A 25629-nucleotide genomic window follows, 5' to 3' on the forward strand; every position below is an offset into this window, starting at 1 on the left:
TTGCTAACAGTCAGTTATTTTGTTTTATTAAGTAATGCTGTGAACGGAAAGGGAGTTTGTGATGAGAGTTCAGCGGGGAATAAAGTGCGATCTGTTTGATGTTAATCGCCTCCGTGTTTGCATCCACTCCAGTTACATTAAGTGAGCTATCCGCATTTTTCACTCGGACACAAGCGTTACAACGCCACGGATGACGGCGTTCCCTGCCGCCCTCTACATGATCTCATTTCATTACAGCATCGCCACTATCACCATGGCGACTTCACTCCAATAATCGCAACTAATCATAATGCCTTGAAATAGCAAAAGTACGAAATATTAATAATAAAATATATATGAAATAACTAAAAAATCTTGTTGAGGCGGGGGGTCACTGGCGCCCCCCAGCTGTTGGCGCCCTAGGCGACCGCCTAGTTTGCCTATGCCTAGAAACGGCTGCATCGTTAGGTGGCAGTAGGTGGCGACAAGTGACTTAAAATGTAGGTCATTGAATCATTAATTCAAGAGATTTGTTAAAAAAAAATGCTGATTCATCCAGTAATGAAACAAGTGAAGTCTTTATGAGTGAATCATTCAGTCAAGGGATTTGCTCGAAAACACAACTTAACTTTTTAAGGCTGCTCTTACGAAGAAACTTAGCAAAACTGGTATTTTGGCATAATTGTGTGTGTTATTGTTTGTTAAAGCGCGAAATAGAACTTGAATCTGGGCGTTGTGTGAGTTTTTCATACAGCACATTCTCTGTCTTGTCTCTCTTAAATGGTTTAAAAGCATTTGCATGAATAAACTCGTGATCATATAATGTAACAATCAGGGGATTACAGAAAATAAATATTTACCAGTGGAGTCTTCTCTCGTTTCTACCATGGTTTCTACTAATGATGCTTGATTCAACTTCCTGCGCCCTGCGCAGATATCAACAACGCAACTAGGTTGCCAGGTCGACGCCACAAAGGGTTTGAAATTTGTGCAATGTGTCGATTGTATGAGTCGCCGTTTCATTCAAGATCTGGCAACTGAACAACCTTGGAATAACACATTTGTGATTATTCAAAGAACGAGGTTTGGGCCATACAAATTACAGGAGATTTCCGGGAGAAATTACAAAACGGGAGGGGGGCGGGAGAGGGGTGTGAAATACGGGAGACTCCCGGCAAAAACGGGAGTGTTGACAGGTATGGACTCTCATCTCTATTTTAAAAAACAAAAAAATTATGATGATTAATTTATCACGCATACTTTATAGTATAGAAGTATGCATTCTATAAGTATGGGACACAGCGATTGTCTGTCTTCATTGTCAGAACAGCAAGAATATTCTGCTAAACTTCCTCTTTTATGTTCAACACACCCTTTGGAGCAAAAAGGGCAGTGAAAGTTTATAGAACATTGATCATTTTTAGATAAACTGTTGCTTTAAAATCCTAGAACTGATCCCTTGACTAACAGTGAAGACGACAACAGCACATGAGCATCAGCGATCACATGCTCAGAGAACACAAAAGAAACAGTGTGTGATAGTGAGACTTACAGAGGAAGACAAAGAAAGACACAGATATAAAAAAGTTTCAACACAGTAAAAAAATCTGACGATGATCATTTACAGCATGACTTTCATCTGTCTTGTGTGTAATTCTGTCCCCCTCTTCTGATCATTTTCATGAGTACTTCAACCCTGAGACACTCAGAAACTTACACTGCCACTTAAATGAGCATCATGGACAAGTTTATACAAACGATGCCAATATAATATGAAGGTTAACCAATCAAAACTCTAAAAAAAAAAAAAAAACGAGAAGCCATGCAAAAGCTAATGAGAGGATACAGGAGTTTTCAGGCTCCAAACAGAACCATAAAAGTAGTACAACTTATATATTTTGAGTCTTATGAAATCATTGGATACACATTTAAGTTGTTGGCTAATAATCATTCCTTGCACTTTTAAAACACCCAAAAGCGTTTAACAACACAATCTCCTACACGTGCACATCTTCATATAATATACAGAGCTTGAATGAGATTTGAGAGCTGATTATATTATATTATTAAAATGGAAATTGGGTCTGTTCTTCATAAAAAGCAACATGTGCCTTCTAAAGACTATCGTGACGGTTATAGTCTTCATTTTCTGTCATTGTATGAAGGAAATGCAGGGGAAATGTCTTTAGGGAAAAAGTAAGGTGCAAAAGGGTCAAATAAACGATAAGTGTTAAACCTGCCAAAGCATCATGTGCAGTTTAAAGGAAAATAGATGCTGTTCATGATTCTGAACCTCCATTAAGGCGTTTTATACAGTAGATGTCAACTTTAACCTACACTAAAACAATGTTGGTAATATAAAATGGTAAAGAACATAAAACTACATCAGCACAATCACTTCATAAGCATCCCAAAACACGGCAGTTCAACAACTAAACTGAAACGCTATTGATTTAAATTCAGATCTCACCCTGGTGTTTTCCTCTTGTTATCAGCGGGGAAAGTTCCTGATGGGCTGAAGCGTTTGGTCACACACAGTAAACCACCACCACCACCACACCCCGTCCTGCTCGACTCGAGATCACTGCGGCTTTCTCTGCTCTCTGGAGGAGAACGCTTGGACTATTACTACTGAAGGCCTGGGGCAGGATCACACACGCGCGCGCACACGCACACACACACACAGGAAGACTGACGGCCATGTGACAGAACACCGATAAATCCACAGAACAGATCTGTGTTCCACGAATCTGACATTTTCTTCAAAGTGACACACATTTGCATGTATGCATTTGTCAGATGCATTCCCTGGAAATCAAAACCAGGACTTTGGTATTGCTCTACAGCGAATCCTAAAAAACTAAAACTGCCTTGCATTGAGCTTTTGATGTGAATTCAAATGTTTTTCCTCCTGATGCACGGCAGATTTTCTCTCTTCATACACAGATACACTTCATAGCAAATCTCGGCTGCGCTATTGTTTATATCATTGCAAAAATGTAAACTGTAATATCTTAGAGCTTATTCCATCCAACTTTATCCACATAAACACAAGGGGTTGGAAATGTGCCTACAACGTTTACACAGATCATTCTTCCTGGTCCCTTTGCAGAAAAACAGCCCCAAAGCTTGATGTTTCCACCCCCAGGCTTCAAAGTAGGTATGGTGAAACTCAGCATTCTTTTTCCTCCAAACACGGCAAGTTGAGTTTTTGCCAAAAAGTGACCATATGACATTCTCCCAATCCTCTTCTGGATCATCCAAATGCTCTCTAGCAAACTTCAGACAGGCCCGGACATGTACTAGCTTAAGCAGGGGGACACGTCTGGCACTGCAGGATTTGAGTCCCTGGCGGCGTAGTGCGTTACTGTTGGTAGCCTTTGTTACTTTGGTCCCAGCTCTCTGCAGGTCATTCACAAGGTCCCCCTGTGCGGTTCTGGGGTTTTTCCTCACCGTTCTTGTGATCATTTTGACCCCACAGGGTGGGATCTTGCGTGAAGCCCCAGATCGAGGGAGATTATCAGTGGTCTTGCATGTCTTCCATTTTCTAATAATTGGTCCCACAGTTGATTTCTTCACACCAAACTGCTTACCTATTGCAGATTCAGTCTTCCCAACCTGGTGCAGGTCTACAATTTTGTTTCTGGTGTCCTTTGACAGCCCTTTGGTCTTGGCCATAGTGGAGTTTGGAGTCTGACTGTTTGCGGCTGTGGACAGGCGTCTTTTACACTGATAACGAGTTCAAACAGGTGCCATTAATACAGGCAACGAGTGGAGGACAGAGGAGCCTCTTAAAGAAGTTACAGGTCTGTGAGAGCCAGAAATCTTGCTTTTTTCCAGGTTACCAAATACTTATTTTCCACGTGAGAGAGCAACGAGACCACGCCCCCTATTTTGCGTGTTCTTGTGGGCGGAGGGTTAGTCAACAAACGGTTCTAGTGACGTCATCACAGCAGGAAGCGCAGTGGTGTAGTCCAAACCGGCCGCTCGCTGTAGGCTTTGAAGGGGAACTTCTGTTAAATAAAATATCTCGCTTGGCATTGAACTTTGAGCTTTATCATTTTACAGGTATTATTTATGCTCTAACAGCAACATTACACACTAACTAAAGTTTGAAAGATGGAATCGCGAAGAACGGGACCTTTAAGTTATGATATGGCTATATCAGTGTGATATGATTTCCAACTTTATTTGCATTAATACAGTATGCTCACATAAAATGATATATAGCAAATGTCTACTGCTTGATTGTTTATATCATTGCAATATTCCTATCGCCCAGCTGAAATCTGCTAATTGCAACTATAAGGCATGAAGATATAAGGATATTATAAACAATAACATCATGATTTTCAAAGCTGCTTTGAAACAATTCAAGTAGAAGAAACGTCCTTTAAAGGATTAGCTCACTTTTAAATAAACTTTTGCTGATCATTTCCTCAGCCCCATGTCATCCAAGATGTCCATGTCTTTCTTTCTTCAGTCGGAAAGAAATTAAGTTTTTGAGGAAAACATTTCCAGGATAACTTATTCATCGTCTGGTGTCATTTAAAGCCCTCCGAAGCTGCACTGAAACTGTCATTTGAAACTTGAACCGTTTGGGATCCATTAAAGTCCATTATATGGAGAAAAATCCTTTCTTTTGCGACAAAAGAAGAAAGAAAGTCAGACATCTTAGAAGACGTAGGTGGGTGGGTGAATAAATTATCAGCAAAAGTTTATTTAAAAGTGAACTAATCCTTTAAGAGTCCTTGGGGTTCATGAACTTTGGTTCATAACTGTATATGCAATTCATAATAACTCAAAAATTAACCAGTATGCATAGTTTGCATTTTGCACACCTGGTGATTTGCATTTATAACAGCTGCTCAACTATAAATAACACACACACTTGTGTTTTTCTTGTGTTTGCGGCATTCAATTAGTAGAGCTGAAAAGATTTGGTGGTAGATCCAAAGGGACAAATACTTCAATACTAAAAGAAGAAAGTAAAGAAGATCTGATAAGGTCAACGTACCGTGGTTCTCAGATGTCAAATGTGAGTCCTGCGGATAGGAAGGAGGAATAAACTAACCTCGATCTGAATCAATCAAAAACATATTTTACTATATTTATGAATTATTTATATAAATCACCGAAGGGAGGTTTGGTCAGATTCAGCTTACATCCGGAGATTGGCCTGCATAAAATAAGTGCAAGTCGACTGAAACACAGCCATTATAAACTCAGCAAAACATCCAATAAGTGTGTGAAATAGATTGCAATAGCCTTCTTATGTGGACCCCATTGACTTTCATTGTATGCACAGAAAAATCTTCTTTTGTGTCTTCACTGAAGAAAGAATCTCATACAGGTTTGGAACGGCATGAATGAATAATTTCAGGGTGAACTATCGCTTTAAAGAAACAAACGTGGCTGAACACACGATTCATTGACTCTGACTGATTGGTACAGTAGATGTAGTGACGTGTGAACTAGGCTAATGCACTGAGGCGTGTGTTAATGCGTCTGCAGATCACAGGCCTGTCTCTACAGCTGATGGATTCTGGGTAATGAGATGTACGAGTCTCAGAGGGCATTTTCATTCCTGTGTGTGAACTTAATAACTGTGAGCATTTGTGCGGATTTGCCAGATCCATAATCACGCGAGAATACATAAGTAAAACACGCAAACATGCTTACGGTTGTTTATGGTGAAAGAAACCTTGACTGGAATTGAATGGAAAACATGGACCGCAGAATCCACTTAAAGGTGTTCACGACACCCCACCAAAATTAAAGTTCAGTTTAACTAAGTTATGACAGAAATATATTATTGTATAGAATTTACTTCTCTGAGCAGTAATAGATTATTAAAACATTGTTTTTTAAGGAATATCACACAGCATTACAACTGTGCATTCTGGTTTTAATTTAAACCAGTAAACCTCTGTTACGAAGATCTTTGTTTGCCCACAGAAAATTATTTCATTACATTTTTTTTTTATATTTGAATTGTTAAAGTTTGCATTTATTAGATCACCACAGTTTATTTGCTCATCACCTTGTCATGGCTTTACTGTGTTTATTATTTATATAATACTGCTCATATCAGTGATATTTTAGTATCTACTGAGACACTAGTATAATTTTTTTTTTCTGGTTTCATTGTAATTTTAGGTGTTTTTAGTAATTTAGTTGTTTGTCATTTTTTATTAGTTTTCATTTGTAATGTTATATAGTTCATTTCAGTTTTCAAACCTTGTTTAATATGACTATTACAATTCTAGTACATTCTTGTTTCTATGGAGGACCAAATTACTCAAAATGAAATAATTAAATAAATAATGAATTCAATGAAACAACAATTAAATGTACCAGTTTATTCTGCAATAAATAATTAAATAAATAATTAAAGAATTATATTAAATAATTAATTAATTAAATAAATGTATCTATTTATTTTGTAAAATTACATGAAATTGTTTAATATATTTCACAATTACCTCTTCCACACACACCATTGCTATGTTTAAAAATCTATTTTTTCATTATATAATGTGCTTTTTCAAAAAGACGTTTTTCATAATATGCTGCATTTACGAATGATGCCTATTTGACGAATCATGCATTTCCAAAGCACCATTTTCCAGAAGATTTTTTTTCATAATAATAGAAGACATTTCACAAATGCCAATCAACAGGCAGTGGGCGGAGCTTGGCGCTGATTGGAAAATCCTTTCAGATTAATTACTTTTTTCTGTCTGGGTCTTATCTGGCATAGCCTGGATGCCAGCCGAACTTAGTCCCGGCAAGAATTTTTTTAGGTCGGGCAGTTTCTGACTAGAATTGAGTATGACCACATCAGGCTAGGTCTGGCAAGTAGCAAGGGGAAATAGGGGAATTGATTGGAAATTAATATGGAGGTAGGAATTGATCAAGATAAAAACCCACTGCCTTAAACACAGCCACAGTTCTCAGTTTTAAAATAGTCAAAATACATTTTCAGTCACAAATAAGAAATGAGAAGCACCCTTGGTGTTCTGTGATGTCATCACCACACCACACACAGATGGATCTGTCATATCTGTCTCTTCAACTTCTAACCAATCAGCGCCAAGCTCCGCCCACTGCCTGTTGATTGGCATTTGTGAAATGTCCTCTATTATTATGAAAAAAATCTTTGGGAAAATGGTGCTTTGGAAATGCATGATTCGTCAAATAGGCATCATTCGTAAATGCAGCATATTATGAAAAACGTCTTTTTGAAAAAGCACATTAAATAATGAAAAAAATTATTTTTAAACATAGCAATGGTGTGTGTGGAAGAGGTAATTGTGAAATATATGAAACAATTTCATGTAATTTTACAAAACAAATAGATATATTTATTTATTGATTTAATTATTTAATATTTAATTAAATTAATTATTAAATTAATTATTTAATTATTTCAGAATAAACTGGTACATTTAATTGTTGTTTTATTGAATTCATTATTTATTGAATTATTTCATTTTGAGTAATTTGGTCCTCCATTTGTTTCAGTTTAAATCCGTAAACCTCTGTTGCGAAGGTCTTTATTTTCTTGCAAAAAAACATTTGATAATTTTTTTTTAAATATTTAAATGGTTAAGCTTTGCATTTAATTAATCACCACCATTTTTATAATAAATGTGTATTGACTCAAAGAAAAATGCTAAAGATAAATAAATTAAATATTTCATATGGCACTATTATTGATAAAACTTAAAAAAAAGTATTACATTATTTTATGTATTCAATTGATTTGGACATTACTTGTGATTATTAAAATGTAATGCAAACATTGAAATGGAATCCCCATCAATTTAAATGTAAAACAAAGAATTTGAATAAAAAAATGAAATGGAATTCAGAAAAAAAAAAAAAAAAAATCAAACATCAAAAATTGATATTTACTGAAACCGTTAGGCTCAGAAAAATACAAAATGCACAATAACATTTGTCCGTATGACTTGTGCATTATATTCTGACATCATGTGATGCTTTATTCAGGGCTCGACATTAACGCTTGTCCGGGACAAGTGGATTTTTTGAAGGGACAAGTGAAAAATAATTTTACTTGCCCGACGGACAAAAAAATAACTAGCGAATCCTCAAAATGCACAAATGATTGTGCATTAATGTAGTGTAAGTGGCGATCGATAGTGGGGGATAATAATATATGATAAACTCACGATAGCAAGGTCTCGCTGTTGACGCTCGTGCAGCCTCTCGAGGAGAAATTACAACACTAGAGCGTTTAAGCCGTTTGCTGAATACCATCACCACTGAAAATGACACTGCTTTCATATGACAGTTTCAGAAACAATTAATTAACATTCACTGACATTTACCTTCACTTAACGTCATTAACATTTTAGATGCTTTATTGAGCGCTTTTGTTCCATTTCAGCAGCGAAAATCATTCACAGCAGAACCGTAACGCGTCTCACAGCAACAACTGTGTTACTGAACGATTCAGTGTTTGAATGAATCGTTTGAATGAACGACTCAATGACTCACTCATTAAGACGGCCACCTGCTGCCACCTACTGGAGGTTTAGTTTCATGTTTAAACACACTTTACAACATTTCTTTTTTGTCTATTCAAAACTACAAATCTCAAAACATTATTTAATGCAGTTGTAATTTTTCAGTGTAAATTATTTAATTTTATTGTTAACAGCCCTTATAGTGTCTTAATTTAATTTATTGATCAAATTTAACAATATAAAATTAAACCTGAAGCATAGCCTATATTTAATAAGATTAGGGGGGAAATGCCCTTTATAAAAGGTAAAAACATCACAAATTTGAAATGATTCAATAAAAATAGAAATATTCACAAATATGCAGCTTTAAAGCCGCACTTGGCTACTTTTGCTCTCGGGGTCCCCCTACAGTTTGGAAAAAATAATGTCCTCAACTACTGTCGTAAGCTGTCATCCTACAACAGGGGATGCCATCGCGCGTGCATTTGTTGACATGACAGCCCTGATAGCCCTGAACTAGTGATGCGCGGGTCGTCTCATAACCCGCGGACCCCGTATGTCTATTTAATGGTCGCGGGTGCGCGGCGGGTTGTAAAAATATATACAGTGGTGCGGGGCGGGCCAAATAACTTCATAAAAGTGTCCCGCGGGTCGGTGCAGCACTAATAGTTCCCCTGAACACTGCAAGAGGAGTTCTTCTGGCGGCGCGTGTGAAATGTCTTCATCCCAGGTAACGTTACAGTCAGTGGCAGATGCTTCAGCATGTCATATGAATATAATTTCATGGGTTTTATTTTTTTCAAACGCCAAATAATCTCGATGCTCACGTTTACAAGCCAGCGTCATTATAGTAGTCTATTGGTTAGCGTTTTACAGAATCTATATGATACTTCAGTTCAATGTTTGAGTGGTCGGTAATCACCGTAACAAGCAGGACAGCATCGGTCGGGCACGCCTCCTTCAGCTCACGCCGACGAGCAAACGCTGGTCACATGTTGATCCTCGTCCTGTCTTTAATCCCATCATTTTTTCATTTCCTCTTATTGCTTTCCTCCAACAAAACCTTTTCTTTCTTATTTGTCTCTGCTGCTTCGGACATGACTATATTATCCGACGAACAAAGTTGGGCTCGCACGTCCGAATGTAAGGAAGTGTGTGTGTTGGTGGAAGTGACGTATATGCCGTAAAGCAGTCGAATTTTGTAGTTCTTTTTGTTCTCGGGTTACGACCCGAAACCCGAAGTTTAAAAGTACCATTAAAAACGATACAGACCCCATCAGGCTATGGCAGACGTGTCATTCAACCTATTGTAAGTCGATGTATCATAGTCTTAAAAAATATATTATGAAGGTTGAAAAGTTACCTAGTGCTGCTTTAAATATGTCAAAGCCGATTGAACACTGGTGAGAATATTGCTTCAGAATAAATTATAGTTACAACACACACACACACACACACACACACAAATATCAAACTTTTTTCCAGACAAGCAAATTTTTTACTCGGACAAGTGAGTGATTTTCTTGCCCCATATTTAGTTGCTTTTGTGGTGCTTTTCATGATTTTTTCCCATTTAATTAGAAAAAACTCAGACATTCTGTTCCCCAAACGAAAGTCATACGGGTTTCGACAGACACGATATTCCTAAAGCGAGACGTGTCCCTCTCATCCGCATGATTCATAGAGCCGTGTTCTCCGGTCTCTGGTTCACATGACCTCCGCGGCGTCTGGAGGACACAAACAGCCAGCAGAGTCACGCAGAGCGCATTACGGAGCGGTTTAAGGTATCTGAGGAATGTTATTTTCCATCTGTGTAGTGAGAGGAAGCAGCACAGCAGCCTGTTTACAGACATTAACTCAATACAGGTGAATCCTCTTAAAATATAAAGACTGATGCTGCTGTTTACTGATCATGTGTTCAGTCAACAATTCACAAACACAGGCAGAACAATCCCATTCTGGAGCATGAGAAAACACGCTCTCAGCACATCAGAATGATTTGTGAAGGGTCATGTGACTCTAAAGACTGATAAATAAAGCTTTGATCAATGGAATAAATTACACTTTACAGTATATTCACATGAAAAACATGTGATTTACACTGGAAGAATTTGTACTGTATTTTTGATCAAATAAACGCAGACTGGGTGAGCAGAAGAGACATTTAAAGCTACACTGTGTGACTTTTTTAGTTTATTCTTAGCTAAAATCACTTAGTTCTTTTAAAAACAGATGTGCTCATTAATGTATATTTACTTCTTTCAAGTAATAATGCATCTTGAAAAGTACATTTGCCAAAGAGGGACATACCCGTAAATTCAAGCTTCGCTTTTCGCGTTTTTACACTCGATGGCACTGTGTCGAATGTGAAGAGGAGGATTGCTTGAGGCTGCTATATGATGATGGAGGATCACTCTTAAGCCCCTTTCACACTGCATGTCGGACCCGCAATATTCCCGGAACATTGCCGGGTCGCCTTCTGTGTGAAAGCAACCACGTCCTGGCATTGATTACCGAATTCGACCCCGGTCGGGGACCTAGTAACATTGCGGGATATGTATCAGAGTCGCCAAGGAAGCGGAAAAGAGAATTAAGACGGCAACGCAACGGGCAAATCAACAAGACAAAAGTTAATATTGGAGTGGCCTTTCCAAGATGGAAAGAGCTCATGAGGAGCAACGATTTTAAAAAGAACGCCGACGTTGCCTGCTTTCTTCTCGACAGGTAATATTAATTCAGCCTATTTGTGTATATTGGAAGTTTTATTGTTGCTTGGCTAATTATATCATGGTGTGCTGTGCATAACACTAGAACGACGTCTAGGATAGTTTTCCTCGCGTCAATGATGAAAAAGTATTGTTTACCTTATAACATAAATCCCTGTTCTATGACGGATAACATGAGATTAATATTTTAATTGCATTATAATTTGTTTGCCTTACGCTAGTGATGTCGTACAATATACAGAATAACGATAGTACTGATAAAAGTTACTTTACTAAGATTAGCTTGCATTCGTCTGGGAACCTGATAGCTGATGTTAGCAATGAAATGGTAAAAAAATAACGAAAACGTAAAACTATTATTCATTTTACATAGATTAATTTGATCATAGATCATTTGGCAAATTAAATAACTGCAAATTATAATAGTTTTCAAAAGTAACCTCATCACTTGAGTTAAAGCAACACTCACCGAAGAGGTCGAACTGGAAGCCATGACTAAATCGGCCACCGTAGGAGTTGAAACGAAATCAGAATTGAGAGGAACAGAAACTATTATTCACTGGATGGTCATATAGCTTTACACCACTAGATGGGGGAAAATATCACACAGTGTAGCTTTAAAAAAAACAACAACATTTAAAATGTATCTTAATTATTCCTTAAATATTACATTTTCTTGTGCATGTCTGTGAAAACACACTGCCATAGGTAAATATTGCTGTTTGTTGTTATATTGGAGCACGATTTTTACTTTTTGCATACATTAGGCTATAACAGCTCTTTGGTGAAAAAGGCAGTTCCTCTGATGGGAACAATCTGGAGATCTTGATCAAATACAGCCAAAGGCTGAAAAATATGAAAATACAAAATATATATCTACAGTATCTGCCAATGGATAGAGAAACCTCTCTGATCTGAGTCTGAATTCAGGGCATAGTTCCTTGAAAAATGCATGTGCATGAAATATTGCTGCTCATAAATCAAACTGACTTTCTGAGATGTAATATTTCTAAAATTAAAAAATGCATGAGCTTCTACTTTGGGAAACAGCAGTTTCTCATGTCGGACAGCGGTGCCGATCTGTCCGGTGGAGATAAAGATGGCGATGTAACAGGAATCACCTCAAGTCACAGCTGGTTTATTATTTATATTAACAGTGCTCACATCAGTGTTATTTTAATATACTACTTTGAGAAGCTAGAATCATGTTTATTAATATTTTGAATGTTTTTATATTTTATGGCTTCATTGTAACTGTAGGTTTTTTTTAGTCATTTAGTTGTGTTTTAGTCCTTTTTATTAGTTTTTTTTCATATGTTTATATAGTTTTTTATTTCAGTCTTTGTTATTTTATTACATCACGTTAAACTAAATGAAAATGAGAAATGGTACTTTGGAAACTTTAAAGATAATAATAACCCTGATTTTTTTTAATGTAAGTTGACTGTACTAAATCATAAAAATCCCATAAAATGCTTGCATATATGTAGGAAACGTGCTAAATTCACATACTCGTGTATCAGACAAACAATGCTATAGCCGGTTATCCTAAATGTGTGCTCCATGTCGTAATGTCTGTTTTTGTTTTGGTCTGTGTGATACCACACACCGCCAGTTTACCCAATAATATTTCAACACCACAGGTTGCCAGTTGTCGAAAACAAAGCATATTGCTGCCATGGAAGCCAGCAAAAAAAAAAAAAGTGAGTATGTACATTCATTCACAGTATTCTACTATGAATAGAAGCACATTAAAGGGTTAGTTCACCCAAAAATGAAATGCATGTCATTAAAGGTGCACTATACAACTTTCCGTCCACTGGAGGGCGCCTATTCAAAACAAAGGTGTAGTTTGATGACGCCAAGTGTGAGCGCAGTATCTTGGGAGATGTGGTCTTCACCTAACAGCCGGTGGGAAATAGGACTCAGGCAGAAATCACGTTCATGGATGCGGTTATTAACGTTACTGTAGTCTAAAGCAGAGCAGGACAGAGTGATGTAGAGCTGAGCACAGCCGCTGGAGCGATTGTTATACAAACACACGGCTCGCGAGCACCGGGACTTTTATTATGACGGTACACAGTCACGAGCGCCTGCATTGATCCGCTCTTCTGGTTATGATTATGAGGTAAAGCAGCTCTGTTTATCATATTAGATACTTTGGCAGGGGAGGCGTGGTTTTGCGGGATCGGCAGAGGGAGAGAGGAGGCGGAGCCGAGCGGGGCGTAAGTGGGTTAAGTGCAAATGACTAACACCTGTCTCTGATTGCAGTAGTTGGCGTGGAGAGACGGCTTAAAAGCCACAGCAGAGAGAGACGAGAGAGAGAGAGTTTGGACTGGGACTCGGAGTGCAGCCTGCCTGGAGAGAGATAGCAGATCGTGTTGAAACTGTGTGTGTGAAGTTAATGAGTTGATGTGCCCTCGAGCACGTATTTTGTTGGAACGTGAAAGAGCAATAAAAGCTACGAGTCCCAGTAACGCCGACCCCGCCTTCTTCCTTACATCCTTGACCCGAACCACAGATACATTTAAGTGTGTTTAAAATGATGTTATGACGTTACTCCGTGCGTTCACTTGTCCACACTGCTAAGAGTAAAGCGCTCCTGCCAAATAAAAGCCGAAACCGAGGGTAGCGCAGATATAACGGGATTGACAGGCGACTCGCTCAAACGCTTTGCTGAAACGTCCCTGTCCTTAGTTAAAATAGCAATTTTCTCACAATTTACAAATAGTTGGAAACATCTGGGATATTGTAGGTACTCAACTGAACAAAATATATAACACTGGCCTAGTGGTGTTTGGATATTTTACTGCAAAAATACTACATAGTGCACCTTTAATGAATTACCCTAATGTCGTTCAACACCCGTAAGACCTCCGTTCATCTTCACACAAAGTTTAAGATATTTTATATTTAGTCTGAGAGCGTATGCAAGTGTATGCACACTATACTGTCCATGTCCAGAAAGGGAATAAAAACATCATCAGAGTAGTCCATATGAGACATCAGTGGGTCAATTAGAGTCTCTTGAAGCATCGGAAATACATTTGGGTCCAAAAATAACAAAAACTACGACTTTATTCAGCATTGGCTTCTCTTCCGCGTTTTCAATCCTCAAATAAAGATTCAAACGGTTATGAATCAGCGAATCGATTCATGATTCGGATCGCCAATGTCACGTGATTCAGCAGTTTGACTCACGATCCGAATCATGAATCAATTCACTGATTCATAACCGTTCAAATCTTTGTATTGGCCGATACCGATATTATTAAAATAAACATTATATCATCTAATACCGATATGATGGCAGATAACGATAACATTAAAAATGAACATATATCACCCGATACTGATATGGTAGCCGATAACGAACTAACATATATATTGTCTGTATCCCGATATGGTGACTGATATAAACATGGTTTATATCATCCCTACATTTTATTTCAGTTAAATAGCTTGCGTATTAGTTTACTATGGCTGTTAGTGAACAAACTAACACTAGGTATTAATCCCCATCAGTTTTTCATGGGCAAGCAGCACGTGTCTTCATCTGAAAAATGTACAAATCTAGTATTCAAGGAGACGTCGGTTTGGCTGAAGAGGAAGAGGAGGGAAGCCTTCATCTCTTGACTCCTGAAGGTCCTTGGGTTTATGGTTGTTAAATCATCGATTGTGTCCTGTCTGAATGCCTCCATCTCATTATACTTAATACAATGACATCACAACAATCACTATGGCAACACATATTCAGCCATACATTCACTGAGCGGACGGAGACATGTCTCACACTCCCTGTTTCTTCTGTTGCTGCTTCACCGATCATTCTATCAAATCTCATTCACACTTTAACAAATGCATGAAGACAATGTAACACGGACACCTGGAAATAAAGCGTGACCACGTACTCAAACTGACTGTGTTTAGTGAAGAACCACATATTGATGCATTCATGTTTTCAATGTAAATGAGATTTGAGAGCGGTGCTGCAGGGGAGGATCTTCACTGAATAATGAGCAGAAATGCAGATCTGTTCCTCACAGTATACGTTTTTTTGCATGCTATTTTATTGTTCTTAAAGGGTTAGTTCACCCCAAAATAAAAATGATTTCATTAATTACTCACCCTCATGTCGTTGGACACCCGTAAGACCTTCGTTCATCTTCAGAACACAAATGAAGATATTTTTGTTGAAAGCTGAGAAATGGAGGCCTATCTGGAGCCTTTCTCAGCTTTCAACAAAAATATCTTTATTTGTGTTCTGAAGATGAACGAAGGTCTTACGGGTGTCCAACGACATGATGGTGAGTAATTAATGAAATCATTTTTATTTTGGGGTGAACTAACCCTTTAAGATTAATTTTGTTCTTTTGGAGCTTGACAGATTTGATCAGTGTGAACTTGTTGCATGTAGAAGAGTCACATAACGTCAGAAATTCAACCACACATGCGATAATACTTACCAAAGCACAGTATCACGCTAAGAGAGGAAATGCTGATTAACAGTAAAACGGCTTATCTAGAAACAAACTTCCTGACAGAGACACATTCATGAGCTTTAGGAAGACAAGCTGCCTCTTTATTCACTGACTATCAATTATATGACGTTTGCACTAATAAAATGTCACACTCTTAGAGAAAAGGTCCAATATAGAACTTCAGTGTTCTTGACTCAATTAAAAAAAAAAAGCCAAAAGTTCTATATAAGGAGAAATGTCTTACACGTCCTAAATTTATGTTTAGTTTTTTTCTCCTGATAAAGAATATGTTTATGAGCTGTTTAATTGCTAACATTTAGATAAAATTTAAAATTGATCATAAAATATCAAATGACGGAACACCTGAAAGGTTCTATATATGAAACGACTGACGGAACCCTTTAAGGTTCTATTTAGAACTTTTCTTTAAGGGCCTGTTTACATATTTCTCTTATCCAAAAGCGATTCAGTTGTAAAAAAAAAAAAGGAGGTGTAAAATGCCCTCTGAAATGGGTTCGAGACGGATTGATATCCGGTGATCTGAGACCCATTCCAGGTCAAACTGGACAAGTGCAAATGCATCTGGCTATAGAAGCCATGTTTGTAAATTTTACTCCTCCCAAAGTAGTAAAAAATATATATAAATAAATGTGTAAGAAGGGTTGGGGGCCCCCGGGGGGCCGCAAGAGAGTGACAGGAGGTCCATTGAAGAGTGTAGAAAAACACATATTATAATAATAATTAGATTAAAATAAATGAGTAGAAAATATGATTTTAAAAAATCGTTAGTTATTAATCTATTAAATGATATTAAAGCTCCCGTTCTTCGCGTGTTTTCGAAGCTTTGGTTATGTTTAAGGTTTGCAATATAACATGAGTTCATGTTTCGCGTGTAAAAAAACACAGTATTTTTCACACAATTGACTTATCTGTACAGCGCTGTTTCCTCTGTCCTAAAAACGGCCTGATGATTTCCTTGTTCTATGAAGTCCCTCCTTCAGAAACACGTAACGAGTTCTGATTGGGCCAGCGCTTCCCATGTTGTGATTGGACAGCAGCTTAGCGCACTTTACCCGGAAAGGTCCCGCCTCTTACCATAACGGGGAGATGCAAGCGCTGAATGCGGCTCTTCTCCACGTGGGAGAGCAACGAGACCACGCCCCCTATTTTGCATGTTCTTGTGGGCGGAGCGTTAGTCAACAAACGGTTCTAGTGACGTCATCACAGCAGGAAGTGCAGCGGTGTAGTCCAAACCGGCCGTTCGCTGTAGGCTTTGAAAGGGAACTTCTGTTAAATAAAATATCTCGCTTGGCATTGAACTTTGAGCTTTATCATTTTACAGGTATTATTTATGCTCTAACAGCAACATTTCACACTAACTAAAGTTTGAAAGATGGAATCGCGAAGAACGGGACCTTTAAAATAAATAAAATACAAAATTATTAATAGAAATAAATACAAATTTGTTTAAAATTAAACATGCATAAAGAAATCATACATATACATTAATACATTGAGTAGAACAAAATTAATTAAAATGTAACAAACTAATTCCAGATCTATAATTATATATATATGCAGTATATACACCCCCTGGGCAGCTAAACCAAACACCTAACTGTGTGACACACACCAGGGCTTGATCAACCTGTGGTGGGCCTGCCTCAGCAGAGGGTGTATTGTGATAATTGGCCAAAACACCCTGTGATGCTGAGGTACACAACTGACGATGTGTCCTGGTAGCCATATAGCAGCCATCTTTCAAGAATTCCCGAATTAGAAGTGGTGCAAATATTAGGGATTGTATCATCTAGTCCTTTCAATGAGCCTATATATATATACAGTATTGTTCAAAATAATAGCAGTACAATGTGACTAACCAGAATAATCAAGGTTTTTCGTATATTTTTTTATTGCTACGTGGCAAACAAGTTACCAGTAGGTTCAGTAGATTCTCAGAAAACAAATGAGACCCAGCATTCATGATATGCACACTCTTAAGGCTGTGCAATTGGGCAATTAGTTGAAAGGGGTGTGTTCAAAAAAATAGCAGTGTGGCATTCAATCACTGAGGTCATCAATTTTGTGAAGAAACAGGTGTGAATCAGGTGGCCCCTATTTAAGGATGAAGCCAACACTTGTTGAACATGCATTTGAAAGCTGAGGAAAATGGGTCGTTCAAGACATTGTTCAGAAGAACAGCGTACTTTGATTAAAAAGTTGATTAGAGAGGGGAAAACCTATAAAGAGGTGCAAAAAATGATAGGCTGTTCAGCTAAAATGATCTCCAATGCCTTAAAATGGAGAGCAAAACCAGAGAGACGTGGAAGAAAACGGAAGACAACCATCAAAATGGATAGAAGAATAACCAGAATGGCAAAGGCTCAGCCAATGATCACCTCCAGGATGATCAAAGACAGTCTGGAGTTACCTGTAAGTACTGTGACAGTTAGAAGACGTCTGTGTGAAGCTAATCTATTTTCAAGAATCCCCCGCAAAGTCCCTCTGTTAAAAAAAAAGGCATGTGCAGAAGAGGTTACAATTTGCCAAAGAACACATCAACTGGCCTAAAGAGAAATGGAGGAACATTTTGTGGACTGATGAGAGTAAAATTGTTCTTTTTGGGTCCAAGGGCCACAGGCAGTTTGTGAGACGACCCCCAAACTCTGAATTCAAGCCACAGTACACAGTGAAGACAGTGAAGCATGGAGGTGCAAGCATCATGATATGGGCATGTTTCTCCTACTATGGTGTTGGGCCTATTTATCGCATACCAGGGATCCTGGATCAGTTTGCATATGTTAAAATACTTGAAGAGGTCATGTTGCCCTATGCTGAAGAGGACATGCCCTTGAAACGGTTGTTTCAACAAGACAATGACCCAAAACACACTAGTAAACGGGCAAAGTCTTGGTTCCAAACCAACAAAATTAATGTTATGGAGTGGCCAGCCCAATCTCCAGACCTTAATCCAAATGAGAACTTGTGGGGTGATATCAAAAATGCTGTTTCTGAAGCAAAACCAAGAAATGTGAATGAATTGTGGAATGTTGTTAAAGAATCATGGAGTGGAATAACAGCTGAGAGGTGCCACAAGTTGGTTGACTCCATGCCACACAGATGTCAAGCAGTTTTAAAAAACTGTGGTCATACAACTAAATATTAGTTTAGTGATTCACAGGATTGCTAAATCCCAGAAAAAAAAAATGTTTGTACAAAATAGTTTTGAGTTTGTACAGTCAAAGGTAGACACTGCTATTTTTTTGAACACACCCCTTTCAACTAATTGCCCAATTGCACAGCCTTAAGAGCGTGCATATCATGAATGCTGGGTCTTGTTTGTTTTCTGACAATCTACTGAACCTACTGGTAACTTGTTTGCCATGTAGCAATAAAAAATATACTAAAAACCTTGATTATTCTGGTTAGTCACGTTGTACTGCTATTATTTTGAACAATACTGTATGTATATATATATATATATATAGGGGTCCCTCACACAGAGATGATCATATTTGGGGGTTTGTGGCATCTAAATATGGAAAACCCCTGACTCCCGAAAGCCAGATATGACCGAGCAGTAGCACGCCTCGCATTAGCCACAGATATGACTGATACAGTAACGCCTCGCGTTAGCCACAGATATGACCCGCCGCAGATTACTGAGCATTCCTCTGCGAGCCGCTGTGCAAACTGACACAAATAAAACAAAGTGCGGCGTCACATCCTGAAGCTCAATAAGTGGAATTAACATCAACATTTAACGTCTAACTCTAAAATGCATGTTTTTATGTATCTCTCTCACATTTGTAATGCTTTGGTCAGTTAATAAGAATAATTTATGTAGTTTTATATTATTCATTTGAATGAATTAAAAGAGCCATTTCATGTCTAACCTTGAATCGCTTAACTCGATTTAGAAAGAAATTAAAAAGTAATTAAATACTTTTTGAAGAGAATAATTTGTACACTGTAAAAAATTATTTCGAAAAAAAGTTTCCTGGTTGCCTTAAAATTTTGAGTTCATTGAAATTAAAATTTTAAGGTTAATACAATATTTTTTTTTTGAGATTCGACAACCTTTATTAAAATATTATTATCAGATTGTGTAAGCATATTGGGTAATTGTGTGTGTTTTATTTGTGATGACGGAGCCAAATTGTGCTATTTTCATGATTTATCACATTTTTTATGTGGTTCAGATACAATAATATTTTGAGTTTCTATTTGTTAAACTAATTTCCTTCATTGTATCAACTCAAATTTTTAATTTCAATAAACTCAAAATTAAGACAACCAGGGTACTTACTTTTCTTAAGTTAAACCAACAAAAACCAACTTTTTTTTTACAGTGTACAGTAATCTGATTACAATATTGAAGAATTATTAACTAGTAATTAATTACTTTTTAGAGTAACTTACCCAACACTGATTGTAAATAAAACGAAAATGTTTCTTGACATGAACTATACAGGTCCTTCTCAAAAAATTAGCATATTGTGATAAAGTTCATTATTTTCCATAATGTAAAGATAAAAAATAAACTTTCATATATTTTAGATTCATTGCACTCCAACTGAAATATTTCAGGTCTTTTATTGTTTTAATACTGATGATTTTGGCGCACAGCTCATGAAAACCCAAAATTCCTATCTCAAAAAATTAGCATATCATGAAAAGGTTCTCTAAGCGAGCGATTAACCTAATCATCTGAATCAACTAATGAACTCTAAACACCTGCAAAAGATTCCTGAGGCTTTTAAAAACTCCCAGCCTGGTTCATTACTCAAAACCGCAATCATGGGTAAGACTGCCGACCTGACTGCTGTCCAGAAGGCCATCAGTGACACCCTCAAGCGAGAGGGGAAGACACAGAAAGACATTTCTGAACGAATAGGCTGTTCCCAGAGTGCTGTAAGGCACCTCAGTGGGAAGTCTGTGGGAAGGAAAAAGTGTGGCAAAAAACACTGAGGAAGATTGTGGAGAAGGACCGATTCCAGACCTTGGGGGACCTGCGGAAGCAGTGGACTGAGTCTGGAGTAGAAACATCCAGAGCCGCCGTGCACAGGCGTGAGCAGGAAATGGGCTACAGGTGCCGCATTCCCCAGGTCAAGACACTTTTGGGCTACAGAGAAGCAGCACTGGACTGTTGCTCAGTGGTCCAAAGTACTTTTTTCGGATGAAAGCTAATTTTGCATGTCATTCAGAAATCAAGGTGCCAGAGTCTGGAGGAAGACTGGGGAGAAGGAAATGAAGTCCAGTGTCAAGTCCCCACAGTCAGTGATGGTCTGGGGTGCCATGTCAGCTGCTGGTGTTGGTCCACTGTGTTTTATCAAGGGCCGGGTCAATGCCGCTAGCTATCAGGAGATTTTGGAGCACTTCATGCTTCCATCTGCTGAAAAGCTTTATGGAGAAGATGATTTGGTTTTTCAGCACGACCTGACACCTGCTCACAGTGCCAAAACCACTGGTAAATGGTTTACTGACCATGGTATTACTGTGCTCAATTGGCCTGCCAACTCTCCTGACCTGAACCCCAGAGAGAATCTGTGGGATATTGTGAAGAGAAAGTTGAGAGTCGCGAGACCCGACACTCTGGATGAGCTTAAGGCCGCTATCGAAGCATCCTGGGCCTCCAGAACACCTCAGCAGTGCCCCAGGCTGATCGCCTCCATGCCACGCCGCACTGAAGCAGTCATTTCTGCAAAAGGATTCCCCACCAAGTATTGAGTGCAGAACTGAACATCATTATTTGAAGGTTGACTTTTTTTGTATTAAAAACACTTTCCTCTTATTGGTCGGATGAAATATGCTAATTTTTTTAGATAGAAATTAGGGGTTTTCATGAGCTGTGTGCCAAAATCATCAGTATTAAAACAATAAAAGACCTGAAATATTTCAGTTGGTGTGCAATGAATCTAAAATATATGAAAGTTTAATTTTTATCATTACATTATGGAAAATAATGAACTTTATCACAATATGCTAATTTTTTGAGAAGGACCTGTACATTGCGTATAGTGCAGGAATTTATTTATATTTCTTTGGCAGAAACACATTTATGTGGCCGAGTGTAAATGGAACAGTTTAAGGAAATGTTAGTGAGGGACAATTAGAGAAGAGATCCAGTCAGAACTGATGTCCTGTAGATCATGCACACGGAAAACACGGAGCTGATGAGCTTCTCCAGACACACACCACAGCGCTTCAGAGCGGCTCAGTCGATCAATAACACATTTATGACAGGTGATGTTTATGACCTAATGCTGAGGATTTGGCAATGTTTACTTTACCATGTTTATATAGTGATATGTGTTAGACTGTTGTAACGATGCATATTTGATCTCCCTCATCTAAACTGCAATAGTAAAACATTTCAAAATAAGAGTCCCGGTGTATTTCCAGCTCGTTTATAATTAAGTGTCATGCATTATATAAACGGGTTTGGTCACAGAATAAACTGGATTTAATTTAATTCCCATTTTAATTCACAGATTTGCATCTGACTACATGAGGACATGAACTTCACCATTTTCATCCTCATTTGAAAAAACTATCTATAAATACACTTTTAAAAAATGCTGGGTTAAAAACAACCCAAGTTGGGTTGAAAATGGACAAACCCAGAAATAGGGTTGTTTGAATGGGTCCATTTACTGGGTTCAAACAACCCAATTTCTGAGTTTGTCCATTTTCAACCCAACTTGGGTTGTTTTTAACCCAGCATTTTTTAAGAGTGTACACACAGAAACTCAAAGCTCTTCACTAAAAATCATCAAAATAACAGTTGCATTTAACTTGAAATTATGACAAATATATTATTATTTATAATAAAATATACAAAAACCTGTTGTGCAGTACACACAAAAAAGGATTAATTACATTGTTAAACTTTTGAATTATCCTTATTATGCATTACAGAATACAAATAAATAAAATGGAAACTGGCCAGTGGCCAGTGGCATTATAAACAGTATGAATTTCCATAAAGACGCATTATGAAAAGAGTTAAACAAATAAAACTGACTCAGGCTGTCATAATGTGCATGCAAATATTACCCACAATCCTGTGGTATGGAAGAGGAGATGTTTGAGACAGTGCTCCTTTGATTTTTTTTTACACAATAAGCCTAAAAGTAAACATGTTTTGAGGTGATGAATTCAGATGCAAATGCTCACATGCAAATGACAGCAACAGAGCTCTGGCTCTGTCTTAGAAGTACTCAAAGAGTATGGAGAGCTTTTAAAAGAAGATTTTCCCATCATGAATGAAGCACGCGTTCAGTGTGCCGTGCAAGCGTGCAATATAGAAGCAGAAGACTCGTTTCAAACCTACACACACAAACAATAAAAAGAAGAGCAGGGCCATTAGAGACCGCAAGTCCACACAGACTGCGGCTCCTTCACAAGCTCTCTGGCATTTCTTAACGTCTTCAGCCGCATTAATTATTTAGGCTGGCCAATTAGCCCTCGCGAGTCCACGCGCCCTTAAGGAGAAGAAAAATCCCAGACGCCACATTTCAGACACTGAAATGCCAAACCTCGGTGCGATCCGCCATCACAAGTGATTTAAAATGATTATGCTAACATAACCTAAATGATAAAAGTGACAGGCTTGGACTTTAATAATTGCAACATCATGCATTATTAATCAGAAATAATACATAAGAGATGGCCCAGGTCCTTGGAGCATGTGTTTATGAGCGTTAGGATGTGAAAGACAACATCTCCCCAAGGCCTTCCCTCTTTTACAGTCGCTGTAGCATCTATTAGCGCGTTCAGGTTCTTGGCAGCATGCAAAAACAATTCCAGCAAGTATGTAAAGCCAATCACCATCAAACGTAAACCAATCAGCACTGTCAGTCATTTTGTGGCTTGCTATTTAAAATACCCTTAATGGCTTTGGGGAAACCTGGTTTGAAACGTGTTTCTTCCACGTTACCTGCATTTCCAGTCATTGAAGGAAAGTTGAAAACAAAAAAACGTGGTGCACTTTAACATCACAAACTCCAGAAAAAAACTGCACATTTTAGTTGGAGTGCTTGTCCATGCAAAAGTCTCAGGGCTTGACGCTTACTTTCTTCTCCAAAGAGCACATGTGATTAATTATGAAATTAATTAAAAGCATACTTAAACTTAAAGGTGGACAGTAACACAAGTACATTTACATGAGTACTGTACTTAAGCACACTTTTTGAGTATCTGTACTTTACTTGAGTATTATTTTTTTCTGAAAACTTATGATTTTAACTTCACTACATCTGAAAGACAAATATCGTCCTTTTTACTCCACTACATTTCTATCAAGCTCCTCGAAGTCGAAAGTCGTTTCTGTCGCAGCTCTGAAAGTCAGCGGATGATTTCTTTCTTCTTTAAAAGGTGTTTGGGTTTCTGCAGAAAGCCTTTCAGGAATCACTCTTGTAGAGTCTCGTGAAGTTCAATGATTTCACAGCATTTATTAAACACTGATTTATAGTTTAGAGCAAAATGGAGGAAGACAGATGTCAAAATATTCATTTTATAAGTAATAAGTATAAGATCCATGCATTCGGCCTTAAAGTGACAGCAGCTTTGTAAAGAGCTTTGTAACTTTTATAGTAGTATTTAAATAAGTTTAAGTTAGTCATATGCTAGTATGTCGTATAGAGCATCACTGACTGGATTAAACCATGACGACAGTGTGCATTTATACAACACTAATACAGGGAGTGCAGAATTATTAGGCAAATGAGTATTTTGACCACATCATCCTCGTTATGCATGTTGTCTTACTCCAAGCTGTATAGGCTGGAAAGCCTTCTACCAATTAAGCATATTAGGTGATGTGCATCTCTGTAATGAGAAGGGGTGTGGTCTAATGACAACAACACCCTATATCAGGTGTGCATAATTATTAGGCAACTTCCTTTCCTTTGGCAAAATGGGTCAAAAGAAGGACTTGACAGGCTCAGAAAAGTCAAAAATAGTGAGATATATTGCAGAGGGATGCAGCAGTCTTAAAATAGCCAAGCTTCTGAAGCGTGATCATCGAACAATCAAGCGTTTCATTCAAAATAGTCAACAGGGTCGCAAGAAGCGTGTGGAAAAACCAAGGCGCAAAATAACTGCCCGTGAACTGAGAAAAGTCAAGCGTGCAGCTGCCAAGATGCCACTTGCCACCAGTTTGGCCATATTTCAGAGCTGCAACATCACTGGAGTGCCCAAAAGCACAAGGTGTGCAATACTCAGAGACATGGCCAAGGTAAGAAAGGCAGAAAGTCGACCACCACTGAACAAGACACACAAGCTGAAACGTCAAGACTGGGCCAAGAAATATCTCAAGACTGATTTTTCTAAGGTTTTATGGACTGATGAAATGAGAGTGAGTCTTGATGGGCCAGATGGATGGGCCCGTGGCTGGATTGGTAAAGGGCAGAGAGCTCCAGTCCGACTCAGACGCCAGCAAGGTGGAGGTGGAGTACTGGTTTGGGCTGGTATCATCAAAGATGAGCTTGTGGGGCCTTTTCGGGTTGAGGATGGAGTCAAGCTCAACTCCCAGTCCTACTGCCAGTTTCTGGAAGACACCTTCTTCAGGCAGTGGTACAGGAAGAAGTCTGCATCCTTCAAGAAAAACATGATTTTCATGCAGGACAATGCTCCATCACACGCGTCCAAGTACTCCACAGCGTGGCTGGCAAGAAAGGGTATAAAAGAAGAAAATCTAATGATATGGCCTCCTTGTTCACCTGATCTGAACCCCATTGAGAACCTGTGGTCCATCATCAAATGTGCGATTTACAAGGAGGGAAAACAGTACACCTCTCTGAACAGTGTCTGGGAGGCTGTGGTTGCTGCTGCACGCAATGTTGATGGTGAACAGATCAAAACACTGACAGAATCCATGGATGGCAGGCTTTTGAGTGTCCTTGCAAAGAAAGGTGGCTATATTGGTCACTGATTTGTTTTTGT

The 25629-nt window shown here is 38.2% G+C and overlaps 1 protein-coding gene across 2 annotated transcripts in view; it reads right to left on the reverse strand.

The window, feature by feature from the left end:
- The window catches only part of rab27b (RAB27B, member RAS oncogene family), a 78219-nt gene that overhangs the window by 35876 nt on the left and 16714 nt on the right, over nucleotides 1-25629 (reverse strand). Inside the window, exon 1 of one of the 2 annotated variants that reach the window (XM_067423468.1) lies at nucleotides 2450-2592. The exons of the other annotated variant lie outside the window; for it this stretch is intronic. The gene's annotated coding sequence lies outside the window, so the exon portion shown is untranslated. Of the gene's footprint in view, nucleotides 1-2449; nucleotides 2593-25629 lie in introns of those variants that run through there. 2 annotated transcript variants of the gene reach the window in all.

The sequence above is a fragment of the Pseudorasbora parva genome, chromosome 18, assembly GCF_024679245.1.
Source record: "Pseudorasbora parva isolate DD20220531a chromosome 18, ASM2467924v1, whole genome shotgun sequence".
Lineage (NCBI taxonomy): Eukaryota > Metazoa > Chordata > Actinopteri > Cypriniformes > Gobionidae > Pseudorasbora > Pseudorasbora parva.